Source organism: Polyergus mexicanus, unplaced genomic scaffold (genome assembly GCF_030449975.1).
Source record: "Polyergus mexicanus isolate NDT 795.1 unplaced genomic scaffold, iyPolMexi1.0 SCAF_11, whole genome shotgun sequence".
Lineage (NCBI taxonomy): Eukaryota > Metazoa > Arthropoda > Insecta > Hymenoptera > Formicidae > Polyergus > Polyergus mexicanus.
Genome location: NW_027223331.1, coordinates 9,848,710 through 9,866,173, shown reverse-complemented (window position 1 = coordinate 9,866,173; position 17,464 = coordinate 9,848,710). Strand labels below are relative to the sequence as shown.

Sequence of the window (17,464 nt, the reverse complement as noted above, 5' to 3'; positions counted from 1 at the left end):
ATGTAATTGACAATAAAGTTTGTCGACATTTTAACATTTAATTATTTTGATTTATAATAACGATTAAAGATAGCCATTATTAATTTATTCCTGTGTGTGTCTTCAACTTTATAAAATATACTATATTAAATATAGTATATACCCTCGGGGAAAAATTGATGTACCATTAAACGGCAACCGTTGATATACGATATTTGCATGCAACAAAGGAAATCAGTTTCTGTCGAATGTTTTGAAGAGAGATTAAAATTGACACGCTGAATTTATAAAACGATAATCGATAATAATAATAAAAGATCATTGTACGTGGAAATAAAAACGAAAAATGTATGCCGTTCAATAATTAAATTTTTAGTAATTATAACATTTATCTCGGTAAAATCTCGAAAATATAAGATTATCGCGTGCAGTGCGAGGTTAAAAAAAATAAACGTATTATCAGAGAGTGAAAGAAACGAAATCATCATATAATCGAAAACAAAATTATGTAGCTGAATAAGCAGCATATTAATAAATTTATCATAACACTTTGTCATTAAGAACAGTAGTTCAATTGTTCTAATGGGATTCTAATGCTTTGCATCTATATAAAGATAAATGGTTGTTAATCCATTTTAAGTTTTTCGAGATGTTATTAGAATCTCACTATCAATTATATTAATAATAATGTTATTTAATCATGTATCAACAAATCTCGTTCGATGGTACATCAATCCCCTATGAATATATAATGCATTTATTACAATATATTATACAAAATGTAAGACAAGAATAAAATTTAATATTAGCTTTCCCTGATCGCGCTATTACACGTGGAAATAATTAAATGGATTAAATGATGAAATAAATATTACAATGCGTAATTTTCTTATATCTCGTTCAATTAAATGAAAATCTTTTTTTAAATATCTCTGCGAGATTTGAGCAATCCACCACAATATAAATATTTATCTGGCATGCCAAGAAATACTAGGCTCGCATCGCAATTCGAAAATCATCGACGTATATGCGCGCTCGTGTCGATACAATGGACTCATTTTGCACCGCCAACCTTTGCCTTTTGTTCCGCGGCTAGCACTTACAATTTGAAAAGCGGCAGCTTCTACCGCGAATAGCGGCGGAAGAGGAAAAGAGAGATGCGGGAAAGAAAAAGATAGAATAAGAGAAAGAGAGAGCGCGAGCGCGAGCGAAGGAAAGATGAAATGCACGCCACCGCGGCCGTGCCACAACGCCCGAGAGTAGTTTTGTTGTTTGCGGACCCAACCCTGAGAGGAAGGCCAGACGGGACCGTAGGATAGCATGGCGAGTTGGTGAACATGGATGATACGAAGGGAGAGTGAGGAGGGAAAGGCGGTAGCGGCGCCTCGGCAGCCGAGGGGAAGAGCAACAGAAAGCGCTAGTGCTTTGGAGTGGAGTTCGATCCCCCGGTTGAGGTTTTGTTCCGCCATTGTGATAACTCAAACAATGCAGGCTTGACTGGCACTGTACACGAAGGGACGAAGGCGCGCGAGCGCACGCGGAGGGATGTCGGAGGGAAGTACAGTCCTCCTTCCGTCTCTTTCGAAATGTCGAAACGAGCTTCCCGCGCGTCTAGTCGCCACGTCTCCCTTTCGCACTTTCGATCTGGTGCACACGCGCGCGTGCTTTAATGCCAGGCACTTTGTAAAATGCCGCCAATCCCTTCCATTTCCTTTCGTCTCGCACTATTTTCCCGTAAATACCGCGAATGTCGTGCGCGAGCAAGCTCACCGAAAGCTTTTTTCGCGTGCGTTTTCACGCGATCCATATGACAGAACTCGGCAAAAGTCTGTACACGTTCCCGAGAATACGAAAGGTCTCATTACTGAACAAGACAAAAGACATTTCTACGTGTCAGTAAGTAAGAGAAATTTTGCGATATAGGATATATTTGTAATAAGGTAAGAGCGAAAGTTAGTGATATTTCGCAAATCCTCTCAATATGAGCTGCTCCGAGCAAATTTTTTATTAAAGGCGAGTCAGTTATCCTAAAGTCGCGGATAATGGAATTAAAGGAAGATTCTATTTATATTAAGCAACGTGAAAAGTTGAAGTTTAATCTGCCTCAATAGGTCACAGTGCTGCCGACATAAAAAGGTCGACCATGAAACTTCCCGAACTTCCAGTCTAATAATAAAAATAACTCGCGTCCCTAAATTGCCAAACGCACGAGAGCGTGAGCGAGTCACTTTATCACGGAAAAAAAAGGTTCACGATGAAATCAAACGCGATGCTGAATTAGCATGCTTAATTAACTTTGCGAGTAATGACGACTGATCAAAGTTGACGTTATGATTTTTCGCATTCTACGCAAGATATTAAATTATGCATATTTCGTAAAATGTATAATAATGAAAATGCATTAGCTTTTTCATTATTTCGCGTAGCTTTGTATTATGTATGTTTTACATTGTGTGTACATCACGTATTGTATATTCGACAGCGTGTATTCTATAGTGTTATGGTTTGCATCAGTATAAATTAGATACTTCAAGTCAGTATATTTGTATTCTAAAATAATACCATTCAATCCCGCTTGACACGTAACAGCGTCAAATGTTGATAAATAAGGCAGCAATTTATTGAGATGATTTCAAAGTACAGCGAACGGCGACATCTCAAAGTACATTACTCTGCAGGAATATTCATCATGAGAATACGTAAAATGCGTAAAAACGCAAAGGCTTGTTTATTTGAATACGTTAATTTTTTTCGCGCGCATTTTTTTTTATTACGTAAATAATTCGCTACATATTCGCTACAAATTATAATGCTTCTGACAATTTTATTGCAAAGTCGGGCAACGCGTTGATTTACAATAGATTTGTGACGACGGGAACATCCTTTTTCACGTACCTCGATAACGTTCCCTCGTTGTCGACGTTCGATGACGATAATTAATGCGCTGGAAAGCAAATGACCATCTCGAAACCTTCGCGAACACAAGCACGCGCTACAACGCGTAACTCGCGACTGTTGCATATTCATAAATAGACAGTAATGACAGTCGGAGAGGCTTTCGGCTAGGAGATCTAGTTTGTAGGTTTCCCATGTTTGTTAACGCTTCTCTATCGTTTATATGCCAATAACCTGTACATTTTACCTGGCACAGTACCGAACGTCAATTAACGCGATTGATAGACAATGTCGTCGCCGCAGAGAACTATCGTAAATTCGAACGGGCGATTTTAGCCACGTTCGCTTCATTTTTCTTCACGTTGGGGACGATCGAAGACTGTGACAAAAAAGAGACCATTTTTGGATGATTGATTGAAGCGCTTAGTGGAATAAATATCTGTTCTAACTACGAGATGAGTTTTTTTTAGAAAGATGAAATATAGTTGGAATAAACCATATACCCAGTTATTAAACATTTAAGGAGAGAATGACATTTATTATCATTATAGATCATAATCTCTAAATAAATGATAAAAATTATATATAAAAATATGATTGTGTAACTCACATATTGCTTTTTAGAATTGAAAAATTTCTAATTAAAAACTACGCCAATAATTTAGATAAATGTATGGAAACGTTTTACTTTGCCCTTCACATCACAATTGCAATTCTTTCTATCATTTTTATTCGCTCTGCTTTTACTTGGTATTTCTGCTTAATATACATAAAAGATTACTTATCACAAATATAATAATCTATTTGTAAATTGTTACTTTGGTGAAAATTTATTATCACGCATCAAACTTGATCTGATACGCACGCGGCGGTGATGACGGCGACGGAATTGCCGAGATTAAATGTCAGTCGCAACTCGGTCAAAAGCCAATTCCGCTTTTGCCGAAACCTCTTTTGCTCAAAGTACGAAAACGGCCTATCTTCTCTCGTCGTCTTTCGAGCCCACGGCGATCTCTCTACTAATCACGATGATCGCGAGAGAGAGAGAGAGAGAGAGAGAGAGAGAGAGAAAGAGAGGGGACCATCGCTTCGCGAGAAAGAAAGAGAGTCTAAATTACAATCGCTGTATCAAATCTAATCTCCGTGTACATTTACCCTATCATTTTCAAGCGAAAGTTATAGGATATGCGAGCTTCATAGGCACGCACGAGGAGCAAAAGCGTCCGACCTCTCCCCGCGACGTCACTCTCGTGTGCTGGTACTCTGTCATTAACATTCTGTTCGTACCTTCTCTCACTCCCTTCTCATCTCTTCTCTGTCCGTTTATATTTTCTGGTTTCCGACCTGCACCATCCATCCATCGCTTCTTCTGGACTTTAGCTCGTTAATCTTGCCGCTTATCCTTGCCCGTTTTCTCTCTCCCTTTCACCCTCAATCTTTCTCTATTGCTCCTTCTTTCACGTTATCTTCCTTCCCATCGACTTTACTCTGTATGACCCACTTTCATACTCGCCGCGTTTCTCTCGCATCTTTAACGTGTCTTTCTATATAAGTAGTTTGCTTCTTTCAATATGGAACATCTTTGAGGCTAATATTTTTATCTGCGTTAATAAATATCGAGGCTTATTAAATTTAACCTATGTAATTTTAAGAAAATTGCAAATTATAATCACATGCAAAAATAAACTTTTATATAAACTAAACTGAGAGAGAGAGAGAGAGAGAGAGAAAGAGAGATCGACAAATCTTTTCATTCACTCGGCAATGCCCGGATAAATTTTTTTACTAGAACTCAATATATGTTGTAAATTGATAAAGCTGATTAACCGGATACTAAAAAAAAAACTAAAAGAATTAATTATAAATGAAATAAATCATTATTTCTAACACATTCTTCGATTTTCTTCGTAAACGTTCCTTGTTTCTGCTCTCTATATTATTTTATTCGTTCGCTTTGTAGAGAGCTTATCCCCGAGCGATAAGCTTCGCTCTCTTCCCGGTCACCCTTATTTCTCGGTTGGGTTCCTGCCTACTTTCAGACGCGCGCTCGTTGCTAGCGATATTTCGTGCAACGTTCACTCTCGCAAAAACCGAGTCACCACCCCCGCCCGCCGCCGCGACTGTTGCCTCTTATCCGCCTTGTCCCAGCATCGCGGCCGTTTATCGTAACTTCACGCTCCGTGAATGTACGTCACGGCTGTTTCGGCCTCGTTTTGTCGACGAAGCCTGTCCCGAACCGTCTAGATTCTAGATCCACACGAGACTTTATTATGCCACTTCGACGTCATCACAATTTTCGACATTGTACAGCATTTTCAGTGCGATCGCATTCGGAGATTGAAATAATCGATTTGTCATATATCCCTCCTATGTTACGAGAAAGAATTAGACTGCCCTGACTGACCATCAACGCAATAATTTTTTTAAATTTATTACACGTGATAAGTTATCTATATTTGTTATTCATTGGATAGTTTACAGAAGCAATGTGCCGGTAAACCATTTTTTGTAATAACGTTGTTTGATATTTTTACCTGTATATATTTTAATCTATACATTATCTGCAATATTAAAATCATACAAATATAATCGTATTTCGAGAAATCTGAGCAAGTATCTATAGAAATAGAGAAAAACGGATGTCTAGCCAGGATCTTTAAGCCCTTTCGCGCATCCCTCTCTCCCTTCAGGCAATCTGAAGAAACAGGTGCGCGATGAAAAATTCACCGACCGTTAAAGGTGGGGATGGAGGAGTAAAGAGTAGCCTGGGAGAAGGCTAAAGTGGCAACGAACGGTACGAAAGAAAAGCAAAAACGAAACGCGAACGATGGGCGATGGGGAAAAAGAGATTTCACGGTGTTGGAGCATCTGCCAAAAAACGAATGAAACAAGGACCGAGAGTGTTTGAAAAATATCCGTCTCTCGTTCGTCCGCGTGAATGTGTCATTTTTGATATTACTTTTCCCCTATCGACCGTTTCCGACCGCTCACCGTTTTGCGCAAAATCAGGTTGCACGAATATTCCCGATGTAACAATGGATTCTTTTCTAGATTCGAGTTAAATCGTCAGCGTATGCATGGGATTATATGCATTTGCGAATAAACCTAACATCACCGTCATCATCGCGTGCGATTGCAAAGATAGATTATGCGAATTACATAAAAATTCCACGAATACCGAATATCTCCGATAATTATCAAAATAATATCCTTGTTTATTCACTTCATAAATGACTGAATTTTTTGTGATAGAAAGAAAGAGGGGGAGAAAACTTTATCGCAAATATTCAGCGGTATTTATGCTCGGACAAGCGAAAATCCGTTTTTTATAGTACATTGTGGCACGACTAACACGCAGAAAATTTCTGCAGGTATTCGTCGACAGCCATCGCTCGGCACGCAACAAAGGAGTGAAATGCAAGGCTCAAATGATGGAGAATGCGATACAAACTAATTGCGTCCTCATCGCCAAAGTTTAACATGGACCGCAGATAAAGAATTAACGCGCGTCTAGATAGCTTCGGCTGGTTCGCCAATTATTTGGTGAAATCGTGCGTATGGAATAATAATATTATGCGTGAGCAAAGTTTGGCGTGAGAATTTTGCAGCTCTTTACGCGCAAATTATCATATTGCGAATTTATTATAATCGATAAGAAAGAGTAAATCGACACGCCTCTATATCTTCTTTCAAATTATGATTGGTGAAAAAATTAATCTCTTAAAAAAAATATGAGATCTGTACAAACATGACTCTTCCTCTCTTATCACATTGTTCCAAAAATAATCCAGCTACCCGAGTGTTTAAATCGATTGAAAAACTGACAATTTATCGGGTTTATTTAAATTCAATTATTTGATAGGCCGAACGTGAGCAAAACTTATTCACTTAATCTCCGGCTTAAAAGAATTGTCCACACGGTGTAATTTAAAAATAGGCGACGTTGAACAGACGAAAGATACCAGTAGCATGGAAAAAATTATCTTTTATTAATTTTTTTTTTCTGTACGAAATTCCGCGGTATCTGTTTGTCACCCGTGTATTTTGTGGAATGTCAAATATCTACGTGCATGTCGCATATTGTTTGCAATTGACGCATAAATATTTCTATGAGCTATGACAGCTTTCGTTGCCACCGCATTCGTTTCAATAATGCGGCAAAAAATAAAAGAGCGTATCTTACGTCATCGCAAAACGTGAGATATGACGTGGCTCTATTTTCACCCCGATAACAAGAAGGCAGAACGCCACGGTCAAGGCAGTCCCACCAGCCTATCGCGTATGATAATTGCCCCGATTGCGTCTGACGTCCAGTCCCTCCTTCAACCGCCCAGACGATCATAGGCAAGGTACCGAGGCGAAGAGGCGATATATCATTAGATGATCGATATGTCCCGTGGGCAGAATACGCCTTGCGGTGAGAGACGTCAACGCAACCCGCTACCGATCGAAGTTCTCCCTGAATAGAGCAGTGGCGGTTCTCTCTCTCTCTCCCTCTCTCCCCCAACCTATCTTTGTCCGCGTGTGTGTGTGTGTGTGTGTGTATTTCTCTCTTTCTCTCTCGGCATTCAAGCCAGATATGATGAATCGGCCTAATTTCGCGAACGGAAGGTCACGTAAGCTCGGTAAATCTTGGCCGGCGCTATCGCCACGGAGTAACGCCATCGGAACGCGTCGTTGGCGGCGCCGTTTCAGAGGACCATTTCGGAGAGACGCAACGCCCGCTGCGTGGTAGGTAAATCCCAGACAGGTCCCGTATATGGCCTATGCAGGAAGCTATTCCTAAATCATATCACCGCGTTCGCAACACATGCTAGAAATTCCCGAAACTGTTTGCGGTGCCGAGAACGCGCGTGTAAGCGAGGGTCGCCCAACGCGCGGAACGCACACGTACGCCCGCTTCTGATGCATCCCCCTTCCCCCCTTCTCTATCTCCCTATCTCTCTGTCTCTCTTTTGGAATACCCATGGCACGGCTCCTCGCTCCCTTCGTCGAGAGCTAAAGTCCCTCCTGTAAACGTTATCATCCGCGTCGCGTCGCGTCTCCCTTCGACGAACTGGCCGGTATAACGTTACCATCCTGCGCACCATTGGGACGCCCAACGAGCTGCTCCACCGTCCATAATCACCCTCAACGTCCTGTCGATGAGATTAATGTCGCACCCGCACTACCAACGATCACCATGCCCCGTAGTAGTTCGACGCCCCTCGGCATTTGTTAAACGCCATAAAACGCCGTTAACGATTACACTCGAGCTCGGATGTAGCGCGTGAGTTTAGCGTGCTAAACGCTGCCTGAATCTACCGTTTCATTCAATTCGATATCTTAAACGCCATTGCAGATGTCAATAACAGCAGAAAAGACAGATATTGTTAAGAAAAGAAAAAAATAATAAGCAACGAGAAGATATTTTATGCAATCAGTCTTTGATAGTTGTTATCTGTTGAAAGTATAAATCGATTGTATGCGTTAAAGGTGGTTTTTTTTTGTTTTTTTCTTTTTGTTTTTTTTTTATACTTTCGTATTCATATTTTTCGCCTTCAAAGTCTCAGGTTCATAGCGAAGTAATCGTTCTCCGTTGTATATTTTTTTCCCTGTACGTGCGCGATGACAGTATTGCGAGCAGAATCGAGAAAGTCGTGCGATATTACGGATAAAAATAAACAACTATAAATAATAGTAGCTATAAATATGGATTGATCAATATATCATACGAATAGAATAGTGACTGTCGAGGTGAAGCGTTTAAAGCGAGAATTTGATGACGCCCAACTGACACCGTGTGCACTTAAGCCGCCATGACGAATATATTCATTGATCGTATAATCATTAGATATAACCATAATTGCATCGATGATATTAATGTTATCGGAGAGGTAGCAACAAAGTTAGCAAGCGTATGAGAGATGTACACACACGTCGCACTATGACCCGTACAATATTTACGAAATTGCAACTCGTTGAAAAAATACTATTAATAACAGATTAATATATACGAAAGATAGAAAAATTAAGAAAATATAAATCAAGAAAAGATATTTTTTAAGTAATATATTACACAAACGTTCGAAAAAATATTATAGAGAAAAATGATAAAATTTTAACAATTTTATCTAACTCTTTGAAGCTTCTATAGTTAGTCAGAGTGACATATTTCAAACAATAAACTTTAAATAATTCAAAGGTGTTCACTAATAGATTCAAATTATGCGAAATATCAGCAATTTTCGAAAATTCCGTCTAATTGAAATTATTGGAATTTCTGGTTATGTTTCGAGAGAATTGATGAGCGAGCCGAAGCTGCCTAGTTTCGAGAGACCTAATAGGCGAATATAATATTGCTGCGATAGCTTCTACTAGCTTATATTGGTAATACGAAGGTATACTTGAATAAGGGAAGAGAAGAACGATATTAAAATTATCGCATATACTTTGTTCCTAATGACGAAATAAAATTGTCATCGAGTTCGGTATTAAAAAAATAGATTAGCTTTAAATTTTACGGTTTTATTCATTTGTACGAATATTTCGCAATAATCAAGAAAAAATTAAATGCGCAAATGGATTTCGCAATTGATATTAACATCATCGCTAACACGAAAGAAAATACTACTTCACGTGCGAATCCTAGCATATTAAAATGAAACAAACACGAATAACATATGTCTGTTCATTTCCTTTCAATTTAATTACCATGTACGATTACTACTTGAAATTAATCGTACACTCTCACATTAGTCGAGAATATACAATAATTCACGCGTTACGTTTTGTATTCTGTAATATATGTATGTATACTCCCCCTCCCCCTCCCCCCACCCTCCCGAATATCCGGTGACTGTAAACTTACTTTTATCGTTATGATTAGATTTCGGGATACTATATTTATGAAATATTTCATGGTGATATTGCATCCTTAAACGACACAATTGCTCGGCGCATAAAACAAGTTTGATATATAATTCGATATATCAACGCGGTTGGTAGTCCTATCAAGCGCAAACGCATTTGAAATATAAATAACAATATCAGACTGCATTTTCCTAGCAAAATCTCACGCCTCGAAGTATTGAATTTAGCGATGAATTGTTTCCGATAATTATAATAATTGATAATTATGAGCTAAGAAAAAGCATAAAAGCAATATAAACAAGATGTTAATATTTTTCATGCAAAAATATATAGAGTTCGTTATAATAGTTACTTTCTTCCTACATGTTTTTTTTTAAAGAAAATTTTTTAAGAAAAAGAGAGAACGAATATCTTTAAAATAACTTTTGTTTGAAATATTTCTTTGTGTGATTTAATCCGCATTATCATCTTAAAGATTAAAATTCCAAAATGTATATCAATATAATTTTAATAGACTATAGAAAATTACATCAAGACAAATCAAAATACGTGAAAATTTCAACAGATTTTTTCGTAGTGTCGCTAAATTTTAAATTTCCTTTTATTGAAAGAACGTATCAGGATAGGATAAGAATTGTCTTCATTTAATGTAAAGGAGGTTAGACAAGCACTGAAATAGCTGTCCGTATCTGCGGAAAACCGCTAGAGGGATCAGAGAAGTAAAGTTCTGTAACTTATTGCTGGAGAATTCTCGGTACACCTGGTACTTTGTACGACCGTGTGTGCGGTAGACGAGTGTACTGTGCGTACTTTCGTCGATCAAACTCGTACCTCATCTCTAATAATCTTTGCTAATACCTCGGATATTCGTAAGCTACCGTTCAAGGCAAATGGCAAGCATAATTAGGTGCGGAAATACTACTTCGTCGACGATCAGTTTGCGTACACACATACATATGCTTTAATCTTTCCGCCATAACAAATAGTACAATATAGTGTCGTTGTACAAGCAAACTTAGAATAAAGATATATTTATTTATTTTAATCATTTATTTTAATTAAAATAAAGAATTTATGAAATAAATGACATACGGATGATGTCATTTAAAGAAATGAGTTATTATAAGTAGAAATTATATATAAATCACAATTAAATTTTGCCAATCTTATAAAAAAGTGTTTCTTTATATGTTATTTAAATATTTATATATAGCATTTCTTTAACTGTTTTATATAATCACTAATTTTTTATCCCATTTTTTAAGCTTATATTAATGCATATTATAGTTAAAATCAAGAAACCAAGAAATCATATATATGGAATATATAAACGAAATTCACAATTTTAGAGATACAGAAGTTCAATCTGAAACCTCGAATTGTAACAATGCATCAATATTAAATAAAGATAGTTTAACCTTTGCAGAGATTTATCGCAGTTGGACTGAAATAAAGCGGATAAAGAGTATATAATGTGTGCTAATTCGATAATCTTGTTCCTCCGCGTATCTTGTCTCTATTTGCCTTTCGTTTGACATTTGCATGCAAAGAAAGGGAACACATTAATGTACAATATAAGTTTTCCCTAGAAAAATTATAGTAAATTAATGATTTTCCTGCTTTTCCTAGAGGAAAAACAAATTCTTCAGTTTAAAATGCATAAGGATAGATAATGAAATCCGCCGTTAAGAGATAACAGCTAAAAGGTTCTATGCTTCGGGGTTACGTGATAAAATTACGCGATAACGGCAATGTGGCGTAAGCACCGGCGCGGTTACAGTATCAAACGCCATGTTCCGCACTTGCTCAAGGACAGCCGCAATAAATTATCACAGATCTATACACATGTTTCTTCGCCATGTGTGTATATGTAATGTATCTACAAAAAGATTAGCTTAAATAAATCGTCGATTACCGCTGCGATCGGTGCGAAATACAATTTCAAAGTTAATTTTTAAAGCTTTCAATAAAAGTTAGAACTCAAATTTTTGATACGATCGCTTTTAATATTTTTTATGGGCGAAAGTCTTGCAAAACTAAAAGCTTAGATCATTATCGTTCTCGATCAATCATCGTCTGGTTTCAAATATAATCGGATTGCACGTTACACGTGCGAATGAACCTCATTCACAAGTTAAAAAGTAACTGTGCTGCTAGTATATGTTCATACGAAGTAACCCGGTTTTTGATCACACAATTCTCGTGCATTATATACTCGAGCGAGTTCATCGTACCATGGTTAAAAATACTATAATTACGCAATGACCTGAATCGATGATCACGCCTCGACAGAGTCAATCATTATATGTCGTTCGCTAACCATTGATGTGCTCAACGTGTTTTCATATCTGTTTTTATATCTAACTCGTAAAAATACTAAAGGCGATCATTGTGCTTCGTCCTGTCCACGTCGATAACGATTATATTCTCGCTTGAAAACGATCGCGACGAAAAATATTACGCGCCTTGTGTATTAATTTAAAGCTGTGTATTTATTTGCGAGCAAATCGAGCAGTTAAACTAATATATAAGCTTACATTATATATAAAATATTATATTTTATATTTATTAACGAATATAAATATTGAATTCCGCTTTCGCGAAAATTGTCGCGTGATACTTGCAATAAGCTCGCACTTTAGAAATATTTTCAATGTATATTTAATGCTAAAAACGATCGTTTGGTCGCGAGTTTTGCTTCTTCAATCCATTTATTAAACATACAAACATTTTAAACGAAAATCAAATAATTACATTTATCGTGTAGAGTGTGCGGTGAAAATACGAACCTTTGAATTTGTCGATCGTTATCATGTATTCAATACAATGTCATTTAGGTATGCAATTATTACTGTGTCGGTACGAGAAGAAAAATGCTCTCGCGGAAAACGTTGAGAAAGGCGCGGAAAAGGAAATATCTCTCGCACTCACCTGAATGGGCGATCTGCTTGAGGAATGCCTCGTAGCATACGACAAGACAGAAAGGGGATGCTTCACCGCATTTTTTCACGCTGTATACGTCGTCGTTGAGTGTTCACGTGTGCCACCACTACTACCACCATGGACAAAACCCACTACTACTACTATTATTATTATTATCAACCAGCACCAACACCACAATAGCAAACGCGGAAAGCAACGACGGCCTTTTATCTCATTCCGTCTCACGCTGATGCTTTCTGTTTCGCCGAGACGCGTGATGATATTTGATGCTTTCGACCGGTCAGGAAACGTTCACTCGCGAATTCGCGTCGTTACAGGACAACATAGACGTTCATTCGACGTAGCACAATCGTGATTACAGTACCGTTTGGATGCCTAAGCTCTTGTCGCGTCGACTGTTCGACCAGACGCGCGAATAACTACTTGAGCGTCGCGTCTGATTTGTCATTGGTTCGTTCTACTTTACGCGATTTTATGATGGAGAAACAGGCAAGAGAAGAGAGACGACGAAAACGATGCGAGTTTTGTCGGGACGACAACGATGCCGTACGATAAACCCACGTTGCTGGACGGTGCTGAAACGCGTTCTACCCCTGTTGACGTCGGGGGTTAAACTGAATCCAAAAGCGACCGTCGTACGATCGTAGACGTTCAAGCGCATGCTCCGCATTTTGTCGCATGGCCTGTGTGCGTGCGGCACGTCACTTCGTATATACGTATGTATATGTGTGTGTAAATATATATATATATACATACACCACACGGTGCGTCTATACAGGGTGGTCAAAAAAATCCTCGTCCGTTAAGAGAAAATCGTCCCTTCATGGTAGCACCCGTTACTTCTTCGCTTCGCGGAGAGTCGAACGGCTTTCGGACGCAACCCCTCGCACGTTTATCGGCGTTCGTTCTTTCTACCCTTAAATTCGATTGCCGACCCCGACGTAGCCGTAAAGATACGGAAAAGCGGCGCCGGCAACTCGTTGTAAACTCTTTTTTCTCAGCGCGGCAAAATGGCAAGCAGCTCGTTTTTACGCGAATTACTTGATTTTTTTTTTTCTAGCAACAAGGCACGAAATAATGACCCGGCAGTGGTGTGGACTCGCAAAGAAGGGAAACTCACGTTTCGCTGAAACAAGCAGCGGCCCCGGCATCGCGTCGCACCGACGATGCATTTTGTCGCGACTGCGACAGTCGCCTCGTATTTTTCGATAAAAATTCCGCACTCTTTCGTTCCCGATAAAACCGCGCCGGTGATTTTAATTTAAAACACAGTGTCAACTGACACGTGTAGCGAGCGGCACGCAGACGAGAAATTTCGTTATGCTCTCACGTTTTCAATGAAAAGATCGTCGCAAAGTTACGGACCATCGTTGACGCCTGACTACGATATTAACCCGAGTGTACTGTTTTAAAAACGAGTATACTACGAATTTACTGGATAAACATGTGCCCCGTGTACTCTTCTCTCTCTCTTTGTCGCGTTTTCGTAATTCTTTATATAGCTAATAAAATATAAAAAAAAGAAACCTACGTAATACGCGCTTTAACCGATTTTATGCCATTTAACAAATTTGAAGTCAATATACAAATCGTTGAATGATCCAAGATATATTATTATAGATACTTCGCTGTTCCTTCGCAGAAGACGATTCTCTACATTTCGAATAACAAAGTCCAGCCTAACAAAAATTTTCCATGAAAGATCGCTAAATCATCCGCAAGAAAAACAATGTAAACTAATGGAGAATTTTCGTAAAACTTAACCTTTTTTTAACTTTTATTTCTTTCGGCATACATTAATTTCAATTAAGAATACACGCCAGCGAGTTATATGCGTGTAAAGCGCGAAATGTATATCTTAAAAAATATATTATTACGTTATGAACATTACTTTGTAAGTTTATACCTCATTTGTATTAAAATTCACGCTATATAATTTTATAAAGATAAGTTAAGGAGAATAAATTAAAATGAAAATAGCTTCGCGCTAAATTTCTCATATAAGTTGTAACGAACACGCTGCGAAAACTTGGCAACGTCATTGTAATGTAGCAAAAATGTTTTTGCATATAATATAAATCTGTACAGTACACATTATCCTCGTAAGATTTCATAATTTTCTATATAATATTATAATCGATAAAATAAAATATCCCATATAATATTCCATGTAATATATGATATAACGCAAAACTGTCAAAGTAATACAAAGACGTTAATACTATACTCATTAATATCCATAATGATAAATGTATTTTGATCAAATAAATTAGCATTAGATTCTTATTTTCAATAAGCAATTAATATCAATCGCAGTATTAATAGAATTGAGATATAATGATATTATGTGTTTATTCGTTATATTCTCTCTAATGACAGTGTGCAATAATCGAACTGGGCAAATTGATATTTTACACGTGAAAATTTAATTGCGGAGAAAATTGAGAACGTATCTCGTATCTTCATTGCGAGATTATCGATCACGAATTGTATCTCGATGTTGAGATGCGTGTCGCGGAGTTTTTGGCATGCCTTCTCGCGGCAAAACGAACTTTCCTTGTCCCCGATCGTGAATGATGCGGGAAAAGTTTCCGGAGAGCCGGATGGACGGGCAAACTCCGACACCGGGAAGAGAACCCCCAAGAAGCCGCAAAGGAACTCGATCATTTCGTATATATCTATATAATACGTACGAAGCTTGTATTCAGTCGACGCAGACGTCTTGCCGGCGCGGGTTAGCAAACCCATTTCCTTCGAGCTCACCGAAAGCCTCGAAGGAACGAAGCTTTGAATCCCCCTTCGTGAATATGGGCTTTGGCAGAAAAGAAGACGATGCTGCCGCCGTCTTTGCAACATTGATTAAAGATTTAACTCGAGGATATAACGGCGGTTTCGCGAAAAAGGATCTTTCAATCGCGTTTATCTCTCTCGCGAATAAAAAGCGAGCGCAGCAATTATCCAATGTCCGCGAGGACCGCGCGATTAAATTTTTACACACCTTGAGATTACCGTCGTTGTATTTGAAGAAACAGAATTAAGCTGCAAAAAACGACGCTAGTGTAAAAATTGAGAGGAAACAGCTAATATTAAATTAAAACGCCGACGGCGAACCAACTCATTAACATGCCGGCAAATTCGTTTTTCTATCAAAGTAGAAGAGAAGAGTTCTCTCTCTCAAAAGAATATTGCACAAAGCTAAATGCCCATCGAACGCCTCTATTATTTTATACGCGGAAAAAATGGAAAATAGTATTCCGAGAGCAAGACTCTCCGTAAAAATGTAATTTGTATCTCTGTACTAAAGCAGTTAAGCTGCTTATTCCGTCTTCGCTAATGACTACTTAATTTCTCCAAATTATGTGTTGAAAACAACCATACATCTTGCAGCGTTTAGCTGCAAGAAACGGCAATTAACCGCATGCACGGAATGTACAATTACATTCGCAAATTACATTTACATTATCATACGCGATTTATATTGTTGGCAGACGATACAACGTCTGAAAGAAGCAGGAAAAGTCATTTCCCGAAATCCGTCAAGCCGCGCAAGATCTTTTGGTGGATGGAAACTCGACCCGCGAGATCACTTTGCCGCCAGCTTTTCATCTGGGCCTAGCAAATCCATTCCCGTTGACTCCATAATCGCAACCCGTAGCTTCGAAGAGATTGTCGGCATCTCGCCAAAGATACGCGGATGTACGAGGGTTAAAGACAAAATCTACGAAAGCGCGGACGAAAAGTCTGCCCGAGAAAGAAAACGCGACTTTTTATTTTCCGACGGTTTTGTCGTCGTTCTCCGTTCGCACGAATACACGTCGGCGAGTGACATATATACGGCCATCAACGAGCTAGGAGCTTTCCACCATCATCAGAGAGGATACGCTCTTTATTGGTCGAGAATCGGAGCAATCAACTTGACGACGGGTTGGCACTACGATCGTTCGCGCTGTCAGATTAAACTGAAGCTTTCGCAACATTAGCTGTCTTAATACATCGACTATCTCCTCAAGAGAGATTCCGATCGTTTTGCGAGATTTTGTCGCGATTATAATGAGTAGATATAAGAAAAAAAAAAAGAAAAAAAAGTGATGGTAATATTAAAATACTCGATATAACGATGCTACTATTTCTTGTTCTTTTCTTGATAACAAATATTAAGAAAGCATTTCTTTTAACAAATCGGACACTGTCAGAAAAGGCAACGTTATATTTCAACGTATTATATATATATATATATTAGATAATAACGCTGTGTGTTTATTCTTCTCTTTCCCGCTTCTATCGTATCAACGAAATCGTTACTTACAGTGTTCGCTTAATCATCGTTACGAATAAAGAGATCAATTTACCTGTCGACTCATGTTTTCTTGCGTTTTGTCGATTGCATTTTGTAACGATTGTCTAAAAAAACGCGTGTATCGACGACCAGTCTACATTTTTCCCTTTCGGTTTCCCATTCTCAATCTACGACGTATTTACGACCGCTAGCGCCCTATACATCTCTCGAGACTTTTCTGTTCCCTCTATCTTGTTCCTGCAACCGCCAACGTTTCCTGTACCGCACTCTCAGAAAGGATTTCTGATAACGAGACAAAAAATATTCTTCACATATTTAATCGTATCGTAACCTTATGCGGTATAAAAATAAAACAATTTTAAAATTAAATCAATAATTCCTTTTCTTCTCTCTCGAATTAAATAAGATTGTCTTACTATCTTGAGACAAGAGTAACATATACAAATCTAAGCTTATATATTCTTGCATTTAGAATAACTTGATGTCAGCGCCACAATA

General features: G+C 38.2%; 1 protein-coding gene across 5 annotated transcripts in view; it reads right to left on the bottom strand.

The window, feature by feature from the left end:
• Window positions 1–13,265, bottom strand: part of Lar (tyrosine-protein phosphatase Lar) — a 374,983-nt gene extending 361,718 nt beyond the window's left edge. For all 5 annotated transcript variants that reach the window (XM_070304372.1, XM_070304376.1, XM_070304377.1 and 2 more), the window contains exon 1: window positions 12,658–13,265. The gene's annotated coding sequence lies outside the window, so the exon portion shown is untranslated. The remainder of the gene's footprint in view (window positions 1–12,657) is intronic.
• Between the last annotated feature and the right edge of the window lie 4,199 nt (window positions 13,266–17,464).